The sequence below is a fragment of the Nomascus leucogenys genome, chromosome 15 (assembly GCF_006542625.1).
Source record: "Nomascus leucogenys isolate Asia chromosome 15, Asia_NLE_v1, whole genome shotgun sequence".
In the NCBI taxonomy this organism is placed as follows: domain Eukaryota; kingdom Metazoa; phylum Chordata; class Mammalia; order Primates; family Hylobatidae; genus Nomascus; species Nomascus leucogenys.
In genome coordinates, this window is record NC_044395.1 from 9,700,942 (window position 1) to 9,717,503 (window position 16,562).

General features: G+C 46.4%; 1 protein-coding gene across 5 annotated transcripts in view; it reads right to left on the minus strand.

The window, feature by feature from the left end:
• PKNOX2 (PBX/knotted 1 homeobox 2) overlaps positions 1 to 16,562 on the minus strand; it is a 319,311-nt gene that overhangs the window by 97,601 nt on the left and 205,148 nt on the right. For 3 of the 5 annotated variants that reach the window (XM_030828928.1, XM_030828929.1, XM_030828930.1), the window contains one exon: positions 3,327 to 3,434. The gene's annotated coding sequence lies outside the window, so the exon portion shown is untranslated. Of the gene's footprint in view, positions 1 to 2,578; positions 2,652 to 3,326; positions 3,435 to 5,194; positions 5,406 to 16,562 lie in introns of those variants that run through there. The other 2 variants (XM_030828931.1, XM_030828932.1) reach the window with 2 other exon arrangements.

Here is a 16,562-nt window from a genome sequence, read left to right on the forward strand (position 1 = left end):
AAAACCATGGCCTGCAGAGAATCCTACAGGGAGTTCAGAGGGGACCCGTTCAGGAGCTGCTCAGAATGCAGATGGCTTGACTTTGAGGGGAGGCCTGCACAAATCAGACCACATCGCCCTTCCCTAGTATCCATGGTAGTGGGAAAGAAGCAGTTTTAATGTAAGTAGAAGGCAGCGCTTTGGGGCTCAAGGGGAGGGGCTTGCACAGGAACTGGCATTTTCTGAGCATTTCTGATGCACCAGACATTGTGTGAGGTGCATTCTTGTGCATTCTCTCATTTAATCTGCACAGAAGCCCCATGAGGTAAATATGATTGCCACAATTACAGAAAGACAATGATGGTAAGAAAACTTAAGTGTCTGGGCGCAGTGGCTCATGCCTGTAATCACAGCACTTTGGGAGGCCGAGGCAGGCAGATCAGTTGGACTCAGGAGTTAGAGACCAGGCTGCAGAACATGAGAAAACACCATCTCTTTAAAAAAAAAATACAAAACTCAGTCCAGCATGGAGGTGTGCACCTGTTGCCCCAGCTACTCAGGAAACTGAGGCAGGAGGATCATTTGAGCCTGGGAGGCAGAGGTTGCAGTGAGCCGAGACTGTGCCACTGCACTCCAGCCTGGGTGACAGAGGGAGACCCTGTCAAAAAAAAAGAAAAAAAAAAAAAAAAAAGAAAACTTAAGTTATGTAACTTGCCCCAAATCTCACAGGCAGCAAATGGCAGAGCTAGAATTGGAGTCTAGGTTGGTCTGGTTCCAAAGCCTAAGTTTCCTCAAGGAACCAGAGGACTCCAATAACTATGTGTTCACCAGCTGAGAAGAGGAGATATGTCTCTCCTAAATGGGGATACAACCAATGCTGTTCCCTTCCTGAACCCTGAGTATGGAATCAGCTCCTTTACCTAATCCATGACTATCCAGGTACACTGGCTGGCTCTTGAGAACTAAGGTTTATGTTTGCCCAACAGGACTTTGAAAATCCCCACCACAGTGGATATCAGCATTTGGGGCTCCCTTTCTCCCTAGCAGAGTTCCTACAGTGCCAGGCTCAGAAGAAGATGGGCTAGGACCTAGCGTGAGTGCAGGGAGGAGAAGGAGCTGGAGTCCAGAACTCTTGATTTCCAAGTTTTTAGTCCTGAATCTGTCCTGTACCAACCTCAAAGGCATATGACCTTCTCTTGCCACCCCTCAGACACCGGCCCCCAGCCTCCTCCTATGTCTCCCTAGGCACCTCTGCCTCCACTGAGCCCTGACTCTGGGGGAGGCAGGCAGGCCCAGGAGAGTATATATGTCAGTTAGGGTTTGTCGTTTACACGTGGAGATCATTAACGAGACTTATTTTTAAATTGTAATTGCAAAATGTAAATGCTCCCCAAACCGATGTGTAATTGCTACCCCCTCCACCCCAGCCCTTCCCCTCTGGTGCCAGCTTTGCAAGGAGAGAATTAGAAAATAAAAAGGGGGTGGATTATGTAAGCAAAACGATTTTAAAAAAAGAGAGCGAGAGAGCTAAGAATTTAAGTGAGACAGCTGGCAGCTTCTCTGATTGCCACACTTCCAGCATTAGCTGCAAAAATTGTCCTTGCCAGTTGCACCCATCCAAGCAATAGTGTCAACTGTATTTAGTCCCTAGAACAGACCATACTGCCACTCACTTGGCAAGACGGTTCAGTGGTTAGTGTGTGTGTGTGTGAGTGTGTGTGTGTGTGTGTGAGTGTGTATGTGTGTGTGTGTCTCGGGAGTGAGAGGGCAAAGGTCAGGGGTGATATTTGAGGTTGCCTCTACCCCATCTGTGGAAGCCTTCCATTCTACAGGAAGACATAATTCACAGCAGGATTAGCAGTCCATCAACCCTGTTATCCATATTCTACCATGCAGGTGATGGAAGGAACACCTTCATTCTCCCAGGCTCAGACTGGCTTGTTTGGACTCCAGCATCCGCAGCCTCAGCCTACAGAGAAATAGGACTCTACAGGAGAGTTCAGCAGGAAGAGCCTCAGTTCTATTTTCAGTCCCAGAGAAAGCCACTGAACTTGGGCATCAGCACACTTCACACGGATTCACCAGGTGTAGAACCCTTGTCCCTTTTGTGTACCTTCTTCCCATCTTCTTCAAGCCTTGCCCACAGCTGCTGTCTACAGTGAACTCCTTGTGACAACACTCTGCACACAGACTCCAAATGTTGAAAAGGCTCAACTTGCCCCCGAAACGGGCATCGCCCAACCCACACTCAGCAAAGACTTGACCTGCATAGATACCCTCCCCTCAGCTTCCACCACGAGGAGCCACAGCTCTCCCATGCCGCCCACCCCTCGTTGTACCTAGAACACAGAGCTCCCCAGACAGGAAGAAGGACGAGCATTGTTGCCAGTCTATCCTCAGACATGTGGTCCTCTGAATAGACTAACTAGCTGCTTGGAGAGCTGGGCAAAGGGACTTTCATCTTTGTGATTAACTCTCCCTCATTCCCTCTCTCCAAGGAAACCAGCTTTGTGAGGAATTTGGCAATGATTTCTGCTGCCAAAATGGAGACTGATGAACTGTAAGATCATGGTGGCCCTAAGACATCAGGGAAACTTACAAAATCCTGGGCAAGGTCCTTTGGAGCTGGGGCCCAATCTCACCATAACAGATCCAGCCCTTATCATGGCATACTGGAAAGAGAAAAGGGTTGTTTTGGATAACTGGATTTCTAAATCCCTGCCTATATTGATACTTACGTCTGTGGGATCATGAAGTTACTTAAGGGGATTTAAAAAACGCTATCTGATAAGAGGATTAAATGAGATTCTCTATTCAAAATGCTTTATACATTCAAAAGAACCATTTCTCAGAGTTCATCAGAAACACTTAGAATGCAGTTTCCATACATCAGAAAGATTTGGGGTGCAGGTTCCTGAGTCCTAATCCTGACTCAAAGCATCAGAAGCTTTGGCTCTGGGGTCCTGGAACTGCATTTTTAAGGAAGCCCCAACCCCGCCCCGCCACCACCAGGTCATTCATGGGTGATCATGTTTGCTCCAGAGAGTGGTACAAATGCAATCATCATCATGATACTAAGCAAGGCCCCACCCATCGGCATCAACAACCATTTATTGTTCACAGAATACGTAGATGAAAAGACACAGGAATAAGACCCAGCCCTCCTCCTCAAGGAGCTAAGGAGGTGACATAAAGACATGAGAATAATCATACAATGATTGCCTTTCAAAGTTGTTCATGTTAAGTGTCAGCTCATGTTCTGAGCTCATTCTAGAGGCCTTCAGAAGAAAAGATAACCTGCTTGGGGGGTGTAACTATATGTTAAAGGACAGAAGAGGATTTCTTACTGTTCGGGTGATCCCGGGGGCCTCTGAGATGGTCCTCAGGAGACTCACTCCCCTCTTTCTACTTCCAGCTGGGCCAGAATTTCTTCCTGTCTGCTAGAGCCAAAGCACCTGCAAAAAAGGGTAGAGCAGCTCTCAGCAGGGAAGGCAAGAAGTGCAGGGGCGGTCAGAGAAGAGGGGCTTCCGGGCCCTGTTCTCCCCTCTCCAGGCCTCTCCAGCATGTCCTCTATTCTGTAATTTCCCTTGCAGCCATTTCTGCTGTATTTGCCGTTCAACTTTCTCTCAATGTGGTCAGTGAGGCCCATGGAGCTACTGTAGCCATGCCCTGGTCACTGTCGAACACGCCCTATTGTTGCCTGTCTGGCTTCCTGACACCAGGAGTGCCTGCGGCCCTCTCCCCCAAGTGCGGACAGGTGCCTGTGAGTGATTTCTGTGGTGCTGGGAAGACCACAGCGGACATCTTGTATTAAGGCTGTGGGGAAACTCAGAGGAAGGGGGGACAGTGGTAGATTTGTCAGGCGTGCGGATAAGTTGCAGATCCAAATGATAGCGGGCTTCGACTGGGGTCTGGAGAGACACTGAGGGGTTAGGGTGGGTGGGGAGGTGTCCAGGGCAGCAGGGAGGAAGAGTCGGAGGGGAATGGACCTAAAGCGGCACTTAGCAGTAAAGGACAACCTGTGGCCTCAAGCTGGTTTTGGCTGCATGACTTATTTTTATTTTTAGATTAAAGTGAATTAATTTTGTTTCTCAATATTTGAAATGGACCATGGTGTTGGCAAATGGAGGCTGGGTGGTCAGCACGGCCATAAGGTCTGGCCGGACACTCCTCAAACAGTCCCATCAATTTCTCCTTGTGGATGAGTTGCTAATTGGACTTCAGTGAGGCTGTGCTTGGAGCCAGGATGGCAGGGTCAGGGGAGGGGCTGCTCTGAGGCCTGGGCGGCACTTTCAGAGCAGCATCGGGAGAACCGCTGGCCAGGAGGGCCTGCCCTACACCAGAGGTAAATGCATCTTTAACATTAACAGTTCCTTCCTAGTTAACACCATCTTACTCTCCCTGTAAAAACACATTTGCACCTCAGTAAAGAATGTAATTAACTGGTGACATGACAACAGGAGGAGCTAAACAGTGGCCCAGGCCGGGAGCTGCAAGGGGTGGTGGTGGTGGGGTGGTGGAAATTTAGACATTTGCCTGAACAATGAGACTTTCTCACCTCCCTTCTGGTGTGTGTGTGTGTATGTGTGTGCGTGTTTGTGTGTGTGCACTGCCGGGAGGTGAGAGTGGCAGAGAGACAGCATCCGGGATCCTGAGGGAGGTTTGAATTCCTGGTGGCAGAAGAGAGGAAGCCAAGGGTGCTGGGAGGTGGGATGAGCCAAAGGAAGCAAGGATAAGCAGGGTGGTTTGTGAATTTCCATTAACAAAAGCTCTCTGGATTAAAACAAAAACCTCTCCCTTCTTTGCACCCCAGGCTCCTCCCAAGAAGAAATAAGAGATACCAGCCATTGCCTGCCTTGGGCAGCCCCTAGGAAGAGCCCAAGAGACCAGGACCAGCTCACAGGCATCATCATGGTCCAGTTACTCCTAGCTTGTTCCCTGCACCAGGCTTCTCCTCCATGTGACCTTGTCTGTGAACTCTGTGACCGACTCCCAGTTCTGTGGCCACCCCAGCAGCAAACCTGGGAGATATGCCTGATTCCTCCCTCCTCCAAGCCTCATCTCCTTTTCACTCCCCCATCACTATCCCACTTCTCATCCTCTTCCAGTCAGGCCTGAAGATATCTTCCCTCCTTTCCATCCCCAGCTGCACAAGCTACAAAGGACCTTTCTCCCCACCATGCTCCTCCTTCCCACCATCGGCCCCACAGCACACCCCTGCACTGCTGCTTCCACGCAGAGCTACTGGGACAGGCGACTTCATTCATGCTCTTCAAGGTCTCGTCCATGCCAGGCACTGCCGACACAGCCGTGAGTGCCTCACGCCTGTGATGGGCTTACAGCTGTGGCACCACCTCCTCCAGAAGTACAATGACTTCCTGCTCAGAGAAGGCCTTCAACACACATCTGCTCATTGTCTAGAAAGCAGCTGGCCCTGACTGCCTTTCTAGACTCATCTTCCACCCTGCACCAGTGGCTCTCTACTCTCCAACAACTCACAACACTTGCCATTCTCCAAACCTGTCCACAACTTCCCACTCCCCTCAAAGCCCGATTCTATATTTCTATCTGATCAGATATTTCTACCTGAACCATTCCTCAGTGTTCACGCAAACATTCTGGCCGCTACCTCCATAGCCAGAAGTAATTTTTCCTCCTCTGTGCTTCCAAATAACATGCTGCTTGTCATTCTCTGAAAGCTCTAGTCACATCCTGTCTCATGCTATGGTTATCTTAGATATCTTTCATCTCCTTCCAAACTATAAGCTTCTCATGGGCAGAAGTCCTATCTTAAATCTGTATAATTTTTTCAGTTCACAAAGCACTTTCTTGTGTAATATCTTCTTTAACTCTTAAAGCAACCTTTAAAAGTAGACGTTTTAATATGATAATTTTGTTACCTTTAAAAAATAGCAAATGCTTCTTGTAAAAAATAGATAATAAGAGGAAAAATGTTAGTAGCAATCCTACAATACAAATATAAGCTACAGTTAATATTTGGAGTAAAATGCTTCTTTTTTAAAAGCAGTATCATATTTTCATACTGTTCACTAAATAGCCTTTTATATTTAACAACACATCATAAACACCTTTTCATGTAAGAGGAAAATATATTATAATTTTAATGATTATGGCATTCCATTTATGGGTATACTATAATTACTCAGACAAATTCTTCACATTTGTTGTTTAGATTATTTCCAGTTTTTGCTATTATAAACATATAATGACTATTCTTGCAGTGGACTCTTGCTCCAGACTTGATCATTTTCTTAGGATAAGGTTCTGGATGTGGAATTGCCAAGTCCAAAGGTGTGTTCATCTTAAGGAATTTTTACAAATTACTTGCAGGAAGGTCACACCCATTTACATCCTATCAGCAGTGTATGAGAGACGCCTTTCCCTCGCCAGGTGGTTGCTCTTATTTTGTAGGTGTGGAAAATGAGGCTTAGGAAAGTCAAGAACAGGGCTTGCCTAAGAAAACAGCCAGCAAGTGGTGTGCCTTCTGACTCCAGACATTTTGTTCTCCCAAGCTCTCTGCTTCTCTTTGCCCTTCTATTTCTTACCAATCCAAAGACAGTGCTTGCAGTAGTAAGTGCTAAATTAATGTTGCACTCCCGGAAGGAGAGGCAGAGGCGGCTGTGCCCTGAGTGGTGGGGTGGGCCAATCCTGGAAGCTTTGCTAACATCAGCCTTTTCCAGGTGTCTGAGGCTGACTTGGCAAATGACAGATCTGTTCTTCGGTAGCTTTTTACTACTCCCTCCTGCCCTGTTCTGGGAAGGTACAAATTGCTTCAATTTAGTCCCCATATATTAAGAATCTACCTTGTGCTGGGGCCTGGGCATCAAAGACACAACACACACACTATCTGTCTCTGTCTCTGTCTCTCTGTCTCTCTCACTCACTCTCTTTCTCTCTCTCTCTCTCCCCTGCTCTCTCCCTGTCTTCTAGGTGCTTACAGTCTAGTGGGCAAAATAGAAGGTAAAGAAATAATTGTCACCTACAATGTGTGTGTGATGCTGCTTCTGACTGTCAGCCTCCGGATCCCACATGGCCAGAGCAGGGTTCAGGGCCAGGGTCAGGGCTGGGGAGGGGAGGAAGCTCTGCCTGCCTGGTGTGGCCTCCAGCCTGTCTCTTTCATTGTGTCCCTCCTGGCACTGGGGTTCCAAGGCTCCCTCCGACATCCTGCCATAGCCACATGTTCCTTGTCTTTCTGCTCTAGCTGAGCCTCTGCTGCCCCAGCCCCACGACGACACAGAGGAGCTACAACTCAGAGAGGAATCACTCCAATATTAGGGAAAGAAGCTGACCCTGTTCTCCACTCAGGGATTAAAACACACATTTGAGAGAGGGAATAAAACACACATTCGAGAGAGGAAGGATGATCAGAGGTGACACCAGCATGCCCCCACACAGGGCACCGCTTCAGGGCTACAATACACCTGGAATTCTCCTTCCCAGAACTGACAACTGCCGAGTTCCATTTGTTTCCCAACAGCCTACAGAAAGCTACAAGGCATAAATACAGTCTGTAATCTCCTTCCTGTCACTGTCAGCAATTCCACCAAGCACAAGGGGGACCACTCACATGACAGAGAGCCAGGATGGCAGGGAGGAGGAGACCCCTGATGGCCACGGCCATCCTCCCAGCCAACCCGCCTCTTACCCTCCACACTCAAGCTATGTGCCCCTTTCTAGACTGCAGGCAGAGGGACCCAACACTCTCCTTTTTGTCACCATGCAGAGCTCTTCCTCTCTGAAAGCTAATAAGCAGCACAGCAGGCAGGGCCAAGCCACAGATGCAGACAGAAAGTCAGAGAGAAATGGAGGGATGGGTAGACACGGGGCTGTGTGACCCAATGGCCCAGATGGTTCAGGGGACAAGAAAGGAAGCAAGAGCTTCAGATGAAAGATAAAGTTCTTCTGTCCTCACGACCTCCCCACCTCCAGCACTGTAGCTCCCACAGGCCTCTCTCTGCCTATCCAAGTTCATTCTACTGGACCCATCTACGGACATGGGCTGGCTTCCCCACAGATCACCGTTGCCTATTTTGCCAACTTGTGCTTAGGCTTTTTGTAGATGAGTTGGATAGGTGAAGACCGAGCCTCTGGAATCTGTGGCCAGAGACCCAAACCAAAGGCTTGTCCCCTGTCCACTCTGGGAAGGTTACCCCACTCTGGTATCTATCTCAGGAGCATAAAACACCAAGGTTTTTGTCCCAGTTGGCCCAAGAGCCTAAAAAAGCATCTGTTCTCACTCTGGAGCCCACTGGGGACCTCTTCTTCCATGAGTGCAGTGATGAAAGTGTGGTTTGCCTACACGGACACCCCAGCAATCCCTAATAGCTGATGTTTGTGAATCCTCAGGCTTCACCTCCCTGCTGGCAAGGGTGAGCTATGGAGGCGTGGCAGCCAGGACCAGCTTCACCACACGTTTGCTCTGTGATGTTGGATGAAGTATGCCACCGGTTTAAATTCTGTTTCCTCCTCATCATTACTGGTTTTCATCATTGCCATCTATAAACAAGGGGCTGGACCTGACAGTGTGACATTCTTTGATCTCATTCTCTGATGACGCTTGATTGGCTGTTAAACTCAACTGTCATCCCAGGGAAAGCCTCAAATTTCACCAAAGCAATGAGGCTGATCTCAAAGAGACCAGATGCCAGTCCTCTAGAAAGACGGGTGCTCTTTGGAAGCTAAAATAATTCATCGACCTGTTTATGGTGTTTCTCCTCTGCTCAAAAGTCTGTAATGGCTTGCCAGGGCCTAAAAGACAAAATTGAGATTTCTTAGCTTCCATTCTTCCCCTTCATAATCAGCCTGACCCTACCAATCTTACCTAATCCCCCACTACTTTCAAATCTGAACCTTTTCTCCAGCCAGGCCAGGCTGCCGCTGCCTCACAGCCAAGCACACCCCCTGTGTGAGCTCCCTGGCCCTCCTGGCCCACCTGCCACACTTCCCTTTCCTCTGTTGTCCAGGTCCCATCCAACCTGCAAAGACCAGCTCAAGTCGTGCCTTTCTGCAGCCGAACGAACTCAGCCTCTTGCCCTCCTCACCCTATTACTGACTGTTGATCTTACTCAATTTTGCAAGCCCCTGCTCTGTGCGTGAATCTTAATCTCCCCTCAATGTCGTCATAAGCTTTTGACTGTGAGACTTTCATATTTCTCTTATTCCTTCCATACACACCTAGGTGAGTACCGTACTCACGGAGATCATGGAAAGTATTGTTCCTGTCACACGAAGAAGAGCCGCTGCTTGAAAATATTAAATCAGATCAATGCTGAACCAGTTCAGTTGATGGTTTGCTTAGTTATTATTATTCATTGCCAAAGGTATTACAGTTCTTTATATTTCAGTGTGTTCTTGAATTGAGAGCTGTTGACTAAACTATGTATTATTTTGCATGCTTCCTGCAGTAATACTAAGTGAATGTGGGAGAGAGAGAATACAATGGGTGGAAAGGTGAAGTCAGACAACCTTGAATTCCAATCCTAGGTTTCCGTTTTCCCAGCTGTGTAAGTCACGGTTTTCCTACCTCTGTAAAATGATTACAATAATACCCAACCCACAGGATGCTTCCTGGGATTTGATGGTATTACATTAGACGTGTGATATGCTTAGCAGATAGCAGAGGGCTTTGTAGTGATGTAGACTAAGCCTTTCATAAATGATGACTATTGTCATTAGTGACAATAATGGCAATAATAACTTGTTTAGATCTCATCTAGCAGAATCTTACTCATCCTCTGAGACTCAGCTCTGTTAGATTTTCTCTCATGGCCACTGAGCCCCATACAGGGTGTCTGTCATTCCTTTCTTTCTGCTCCCCTAATACCTGGGACCATATCTCCAAGACAAAGTCCAAAGTCCTTAGCCATGAACTCCGGGTTGTATCACTGAATTATCTGTTCCTAGGTGTGTCCCTCCCAATAAGCTCTGAGTTTCCAGAGAACAGGGACTCTGTATTCCTCACCGTGCACTTCCAGCCCTGGCCTAGCATCAGGCTCAACATGCATCTATTAAATGAGGGAAAAAATGGATAAGCAGGAATGCCAGAAGCAGTCAACAGACCTGGGCAGAGTTTGGCCAGTCACAAATTTTCTTTCTGGAGAAAAGGGCCTGGGGGAGAGATTGGTAATTGGGAATGCATCATGAAAAGCAAATGTCCGCTTTAATTCAGCTAAGACCAGCCCACTTGAAAGGGACTTTAGAAAAATCCTTTCACTTGCCCAGCAGAATTTTCTTATTTGGGGAACCTTCAGCCCCATCAGAGGACTTTGACATTGAACACCTCTGCAAGGCTCTGCCTGTCTCTACTTTCCTTACCAAACTCAGCCTGGCCTCCTTCTCTCACTCCTCCCCTCCCATCCCTTTCCCCAGTGGTCAGACCCTCAGCCTCTGAGTCCTTGCTGTCTCCCCAAGCCAGTCTGCTTGATGACTCTGGGTTCCAAGGCAGGCTCCCCAGCTCCAATGGCTCTCTCCAGAAGCAGGTGAAGGTAAGTACATCTTGGTACAATCTGTTTGTTTTTGCCTCTGCCATCAGAGAGAGTGAGCTACATTTTCTTCCTGAGATCTCCACGGCCACATCTCAGCTCAGCAATTCCCTCCTGATCCATCTCTCTGGGGGCTGCTGCATCCTCCACAGGCTGCACAAGGACCGTTCCAGCCGCTTACAGCATCCTATGCACAGTTCTCTTCACACTTAGCCAGCCACATTGTGATCATCTGGGTACCACTCTGCCACCCCACTCGACTATATAATCCTAAATGGAATCTCAAGCCTATAGAGCTCCCCAGAGCCCAAGATGTATTTTGTACATATAAGGTGTTCAGCATATTTGCTGGATAAAGGAGTAAATACATGCATATATTCAGCAGAGGACATGTGGAGTGTGTAACACACCACATGCTGATCTCCTTTACGAAGAACTATATTATCCGATTTATTATTTAAGCCTTGCAGCAACTTTGGAAAGTAGTTATTATTAGTCCTATTTTTAAAAAGGGAAAACTGAGGTTAGAAAGTTAAGTGACTAGCCCAAAGAAAACTGGTTAAGGGGTGAAGGGAAAGGGTGGAGCCCACCTGCCCATCTAGTCCAGGAAAAGCTATAAAGAGGGTGAGCTGCTTCTGTTCTGCCTCTCTTGGGAAATAAACAAGGAGAATTCTTCTTCTCATCATTTGGTGAGTCGGTGACATTTCATTTGACAAAGAATCTAGGAAAAGCCTCTCTTGGGACTAGTTTTGGGACCAGGCTCTGATAATATTGCTTTATTGAAAAAGGATGCTAGGAACTGAGCTCCGGATGGCCTTTTACATGGAGTAATTTATGCAGGAAATGAGAAATGTATTTTTTTAAAGAAACACACATTGATCTACACAGTCACAAAGACAGCAGTGACAACACACACACACACACACACACACACACACACAACCCCAGAAACACTGTCACAGACACACAAAGGCACAGATTCCAGTTCAGGGTTATGCCACACACAGTAAGCAGCCAGAAGATTCCAAGTCAATTGGATACAGAGCCCTAGGCTCACACCCACTTGCAAAACAGTCGGAAGGCTCTCTCTGACTTTCCCTTCCATGCCTTCCAGGAGAAATTGCCATTTTCCCCACACATGTAAATTTTCGTTATTAAGGAATGCAGAGGAAGCATGACATTGAAGAAATTAATCTCTCTGTGCCTCCCTGCCCTTCTCAGGGCTCTATTTCCTCCTGTGATGACCACACCGCTTATGGAGATGGTGCCAATCCGATGACCTGCACCCCAGGGCACGATCCCATTCAGGGAAGATTTACACCTTGTGCCTTGCAGAGGTTTCAGTCATAACCAGCTCCTGGAGGACAGCAAAGGAAGGCAACAAGGAAGGGAAATGAAATGGCTGTAAAATTCTCATTCAGATACTGCTGAGAAATGAATTTCAGAAGTGGAAGTGATGGTAAAAAGCATTTTACTTAAAATGCCTTTCTCCCTAGGCTGTTTGTGAAGAGTTGGGATTTGAAAGGATATCTGAAAGTTAGGACTTCCCTTCCAGCCATGGTGATTTTCACCTGGGCTCAAAGCAGAGCCCAGGATCCCTGTACTTACAAAATTGGCACCGAGAAACTCACGGATGCTGGAAACACACTGGGAGCCAAGATACCTGGCCTCTATCCGTAACTCTCTTGCATCAGCACGTCACTGCTCTGGGCCTCAGTTTCTCCACTGCAAAGTGAGGTTAGGACCAGATGGTCCCTTCCACCATGGTCTGCATCAGGGGACTCCTTGCTCTGTCTTGGTCCGGTGTTAATAAGACTTTACATACTGGGGTTATCTGCAAGATGATGTATAGAACCCAAAGCATGTCCAGTCCCATCCATTAACTTTTTGTTTATGCTTCACTGTAACTTTGTGAGGTTGGTAGTGCTGGTATCAATATACCCATTTTACAGACAGAATAAGCAAAACTGAGATTTAACTGTCTCGGCTAAGGTCACAAAAATAATCAATATTGAAATCTCAAGTTGATCTATTGGGATATTCAATGGAAAGGTGACCTGCACACTCTGGGGGATCTGGGGGACACAGGGGTGATGGCAGATCACCCTCTTCCAGCTCTGCAGCCAAGCATCTGCCACAGTGATTCAGCAGTGAGGGTGTCATCATCCGTGGGGGGTTCTGGGCGTGATGCTGCCCAGGAGCAAACCCCCATGACAGGATTAAACCCCCATGACAGCAGCGCCATCCTGGGTGGGGCGGGGAAGGTGGTCATTAATGGGCGTCACTCCATGGAAAACGCAGAGGACAGCACCTTGTGACTGTGTCTGTATAAGAGAGGACAAAGTCCCTCAGCACTCTCATAATGATGAAGAGGACGGGGAATGGAGGGGGCTGTAGAACAGAAGGGGAGAGTCTGGAGGGATGGCTACCGGCACTTGGATATGCTTCCCAAAGCTCGGCCTTTTTCTGCACTGCTGTTCCCCATTTTTCTCCAGTACCCTCTAAACTCTGACAATAAACCCTAGGACCTCAGATCACCCATTCCTATGCTCGAAAACATATATATATATATATATATATATATTTTTTTTTTTTTTTTTAAATAAGACACATCTTTAGTGCAGGTATTCGAGAACTTTCATGATGTGGCTCCTACCTAACTTCCAGCCTATGACTCTCCTTCAAGGACACTAGGTCAGGGGCTGGCAAATCACACCCTATGGTCTGAATGTGCCTCTCCAAAATTTGCATGGAAACCTGATCCCCATTGTGGTGCTATTAAGAGATGGGGCCTTTTGGGAAGTGATTAATTTATGAGGGCTCTGCCCTCATCAGTGGGATTAGTGCCCTTATAAAAAAGGCTCGAGTGAGCTCCTTTTGCCCGCCCTCTGTGTGAGGACACATAGAAGGTTCCATCTATGAGAAAGGAGCCCTCACTAAACACTGAATCTGCTGATGCCTTGATCTTACAATTCAAATCTCCAGAACTGTGAGAAATAAATTCTAGTGTTATATACATTACCCAGTCTAAGGTATTTTGTGATAGCAGCCCAAAAGGACTAAGACATAAACTCAAAAGCCAAATACTGGGGCTGCCTGTTTTTGTAATTAAAGTTTTATTGGAACACAACCACACCCATTTGTTTACTATTATCTATGGCTGTTTCCCACTGTGATGACAGCGTTGAACATGGTCAGCCCTCCATATCTGTGGGTTCCACATCCGTGGATTCAACCAGCTGCGGCTAGAAAATATTTGGGAAAAAAATTTAATCTGTACTGAACATGTGCAGACTTTTTTCTTGTCATTATTCCCTAAACAATACAGTAGGACAACTATTTATATAGCATTTACATTGTATTAGGTATTATAAGTAATCTAGAGATTTAAAGTATACAGGAGTATGTGCGTAGGTTATATGCAAATACTACACCATTTTATATAAGGGACTTGAGCATCTATGAATTTTGGTATCCGTGGGTGGTCTTGAAATCAGTCCCCCACAGATACGAGGGATGATTGCAGTTGCAACACAAGACCTGAACTATTTACTGTTCGAAATTTTACAGAAAAAGTTTGCTGATCTCTGCTCTGGGTTATAGTTAAACTATACTCACCCTCTCCTATACAGATTCCACTTTTAGATACCTCCAGGCCTTTGCTTGTTCCAAGACTGGGATGGCCTCTTTCCATAGTCTAATAGTTGAAATACAGCTCTTCCTCAAGGACTCAGCTCAAGTATTATTTATTCTGTGATGCCTCCTGAATTGCTACAAAGAATTGCTCATAGCTCTTAACAGCCATGGCACATTGTTAGGATGACCCCACAATATATCATCCAAACTGGAGTAATTTTGAGAGTGAAAGAGAGCACAATGACTAATTACACAGCAACTACAGGTTGCAACTGAGACCATGCCAGGCAAAGCGGGTTGTGTGGTTGCCGGCATGGAGTGCTTCTGTCATCCTGCCTCCTAAGGGTTAACTGTTTACATATCCAGCTCCCTCCAGGAGGCAGCACGCTTAAGGGCAAGGGCAATGTGGGGATATTTTTAACCCTCAGAGCATCTTTACACAGCAAATGTGATCAATTCATATTTGTTGAGATGAAAGAAAGAAGGGCTCTGGTCCTAAGCTAGACGCAAGCAGTTTCTTTCAGAGTAGCAAGCTGGAATAACAGAGGACAGAGGAGCCATTAGCTAAATGGGGAGGAGGTGCTTGCAGCCAATGGAGGTTGCAGGCTTGTGTGTGTCTCATGGAGCCTGTATGCCTAGCTTGACAGGGCATTTCAGTACCTGGAACACCAGAAGTCACCTCACCTTTCTGCATCACTGGCTCCCCTGCAGCCCACCCTCCTGTTCCTCCAAGCCCAGCCCATTCATCCTCTCAGCTCCTACTTTCCCTCCTGACATCTGGTCTCACAGATCCTGGGGTGTATCTTTTGTTCTACAGGGTACCATGTACATCTCAGGCCTGGGTCTATAATGATCAAAGTGGTCGTAACCTCCTGAATCTCTGCTGCATTAGAAAAGGAGGGGTGCTAATTCAAGGGCTATAGCTTATTTCTGTGGGTTCCTAGATTCCCACTTTAGGCTGAATACTGGGTAACCAGAATTTAAATATGCATCTCCTTTCATAAAGCACCAAAACATTCTATAGACTTCTGCTCACTAAAATGGGAGACAGGAAACAGCAAGGGATATGAGGACCCATTTAACATTCTTGACACTCTCCATCTGTTTTCCTCTAAACAGCTAGAAAGATCTTTTTGAAGGTGCAAATATTCTACTACATGGTGATACCTCCCTTGTTTCAAGCACAATGTGGCTTTCCCATTCTTGAGATCAACGTCAAAATCTTTACCATGGTCTAGAAGGTCAGTCTGGCCCTTCCCACCTTTCCAGCCTCATCTAGCTTGCTGTTTGGCCTCCATCCACCCAGGCCTTTGTTCCCTCAAACAAGCCATGCTTCTTCCCACCACAGGGCCTTTGCACAAGCTACCCATGTTCCTGGAAGGTGCTCTTTCTTCATTCCCTTTTAACTAGTAATAGCCTGCTTTGCTTTCACATCTCAACTCAAGAGTCACTTCCTCAGGGGAGCTACAGTGACCTCTCAGGTAAGCCTCCTTTGTTATATGCATTTCTTAATTCAGTTTGAGAATTTAATTAATGTTGTAATTATATATTATTTGTGATTATTTGAGTAATGCCTGTTTTCTCCATTAGGCTATAAACTCCATGTGGTCAAGGGTCCAGGCTTGTTTTGCTCCTCTTGAAACCCTAGCACCTGGTAGCACTTAAAAATATTACAGACACATCTCATTTTATTGCACTTCACTTTGGTGTGCTTTGCAGATATTGCATTTTTTACAAATTGAAGGTTCATGGCAACACTGCATTGAGCAAGTTTATCAGTACAATTTTTCCAACAGCAGGTACTCACTTCATGTCTCTGTGTCATATTTTGGTAATTCTCACAATATTTCAGACTTTTTCATTATTATATATGTTATGGTGATCTGTGATGAGTGATCTTTGATGTTATTATTGTAATTATTTTGGGGTGCCATAAAATGTACCCCTATAAGATGGTGAACTTAATCAATAAATGTCATGTGTGTGAGAAACAATATTAAAATTAGGTCAATTAATAACCCTACAGTGACCTCTAAGTGTTCTAGTGAAAGGAGTCCCATGTTTCTCACTTTAAATCAAAAGTTGGAAATGATTAAGCTTAGTGAGGGAGGCATGTCAAAAACTGAGTGTATTAGTCTGTTTTCACATTGCTATAAAGAAATACCTGGGACTGGGTAATTTATGAACAAAAGAGTTTAACCAACTCACAATTCAGCATGACTGGGGAGGCCTCAGGAAACTTACAATCATGGTGGAAGGGGAAGGGGAAGTAAGGCACGTCTTACATAACAGCAGGAGAAAAGGGTGAGGGGAACTGCCAGACACTTATAAACCATCAGATCTCATGAAAACTCACTCACTTTCACAAGAACAGCATGGGAGAAACTCACCTATGATCCAATCACCTCCACCAGGTCCCTCCCTCAACAGGCAGGGATTACAATT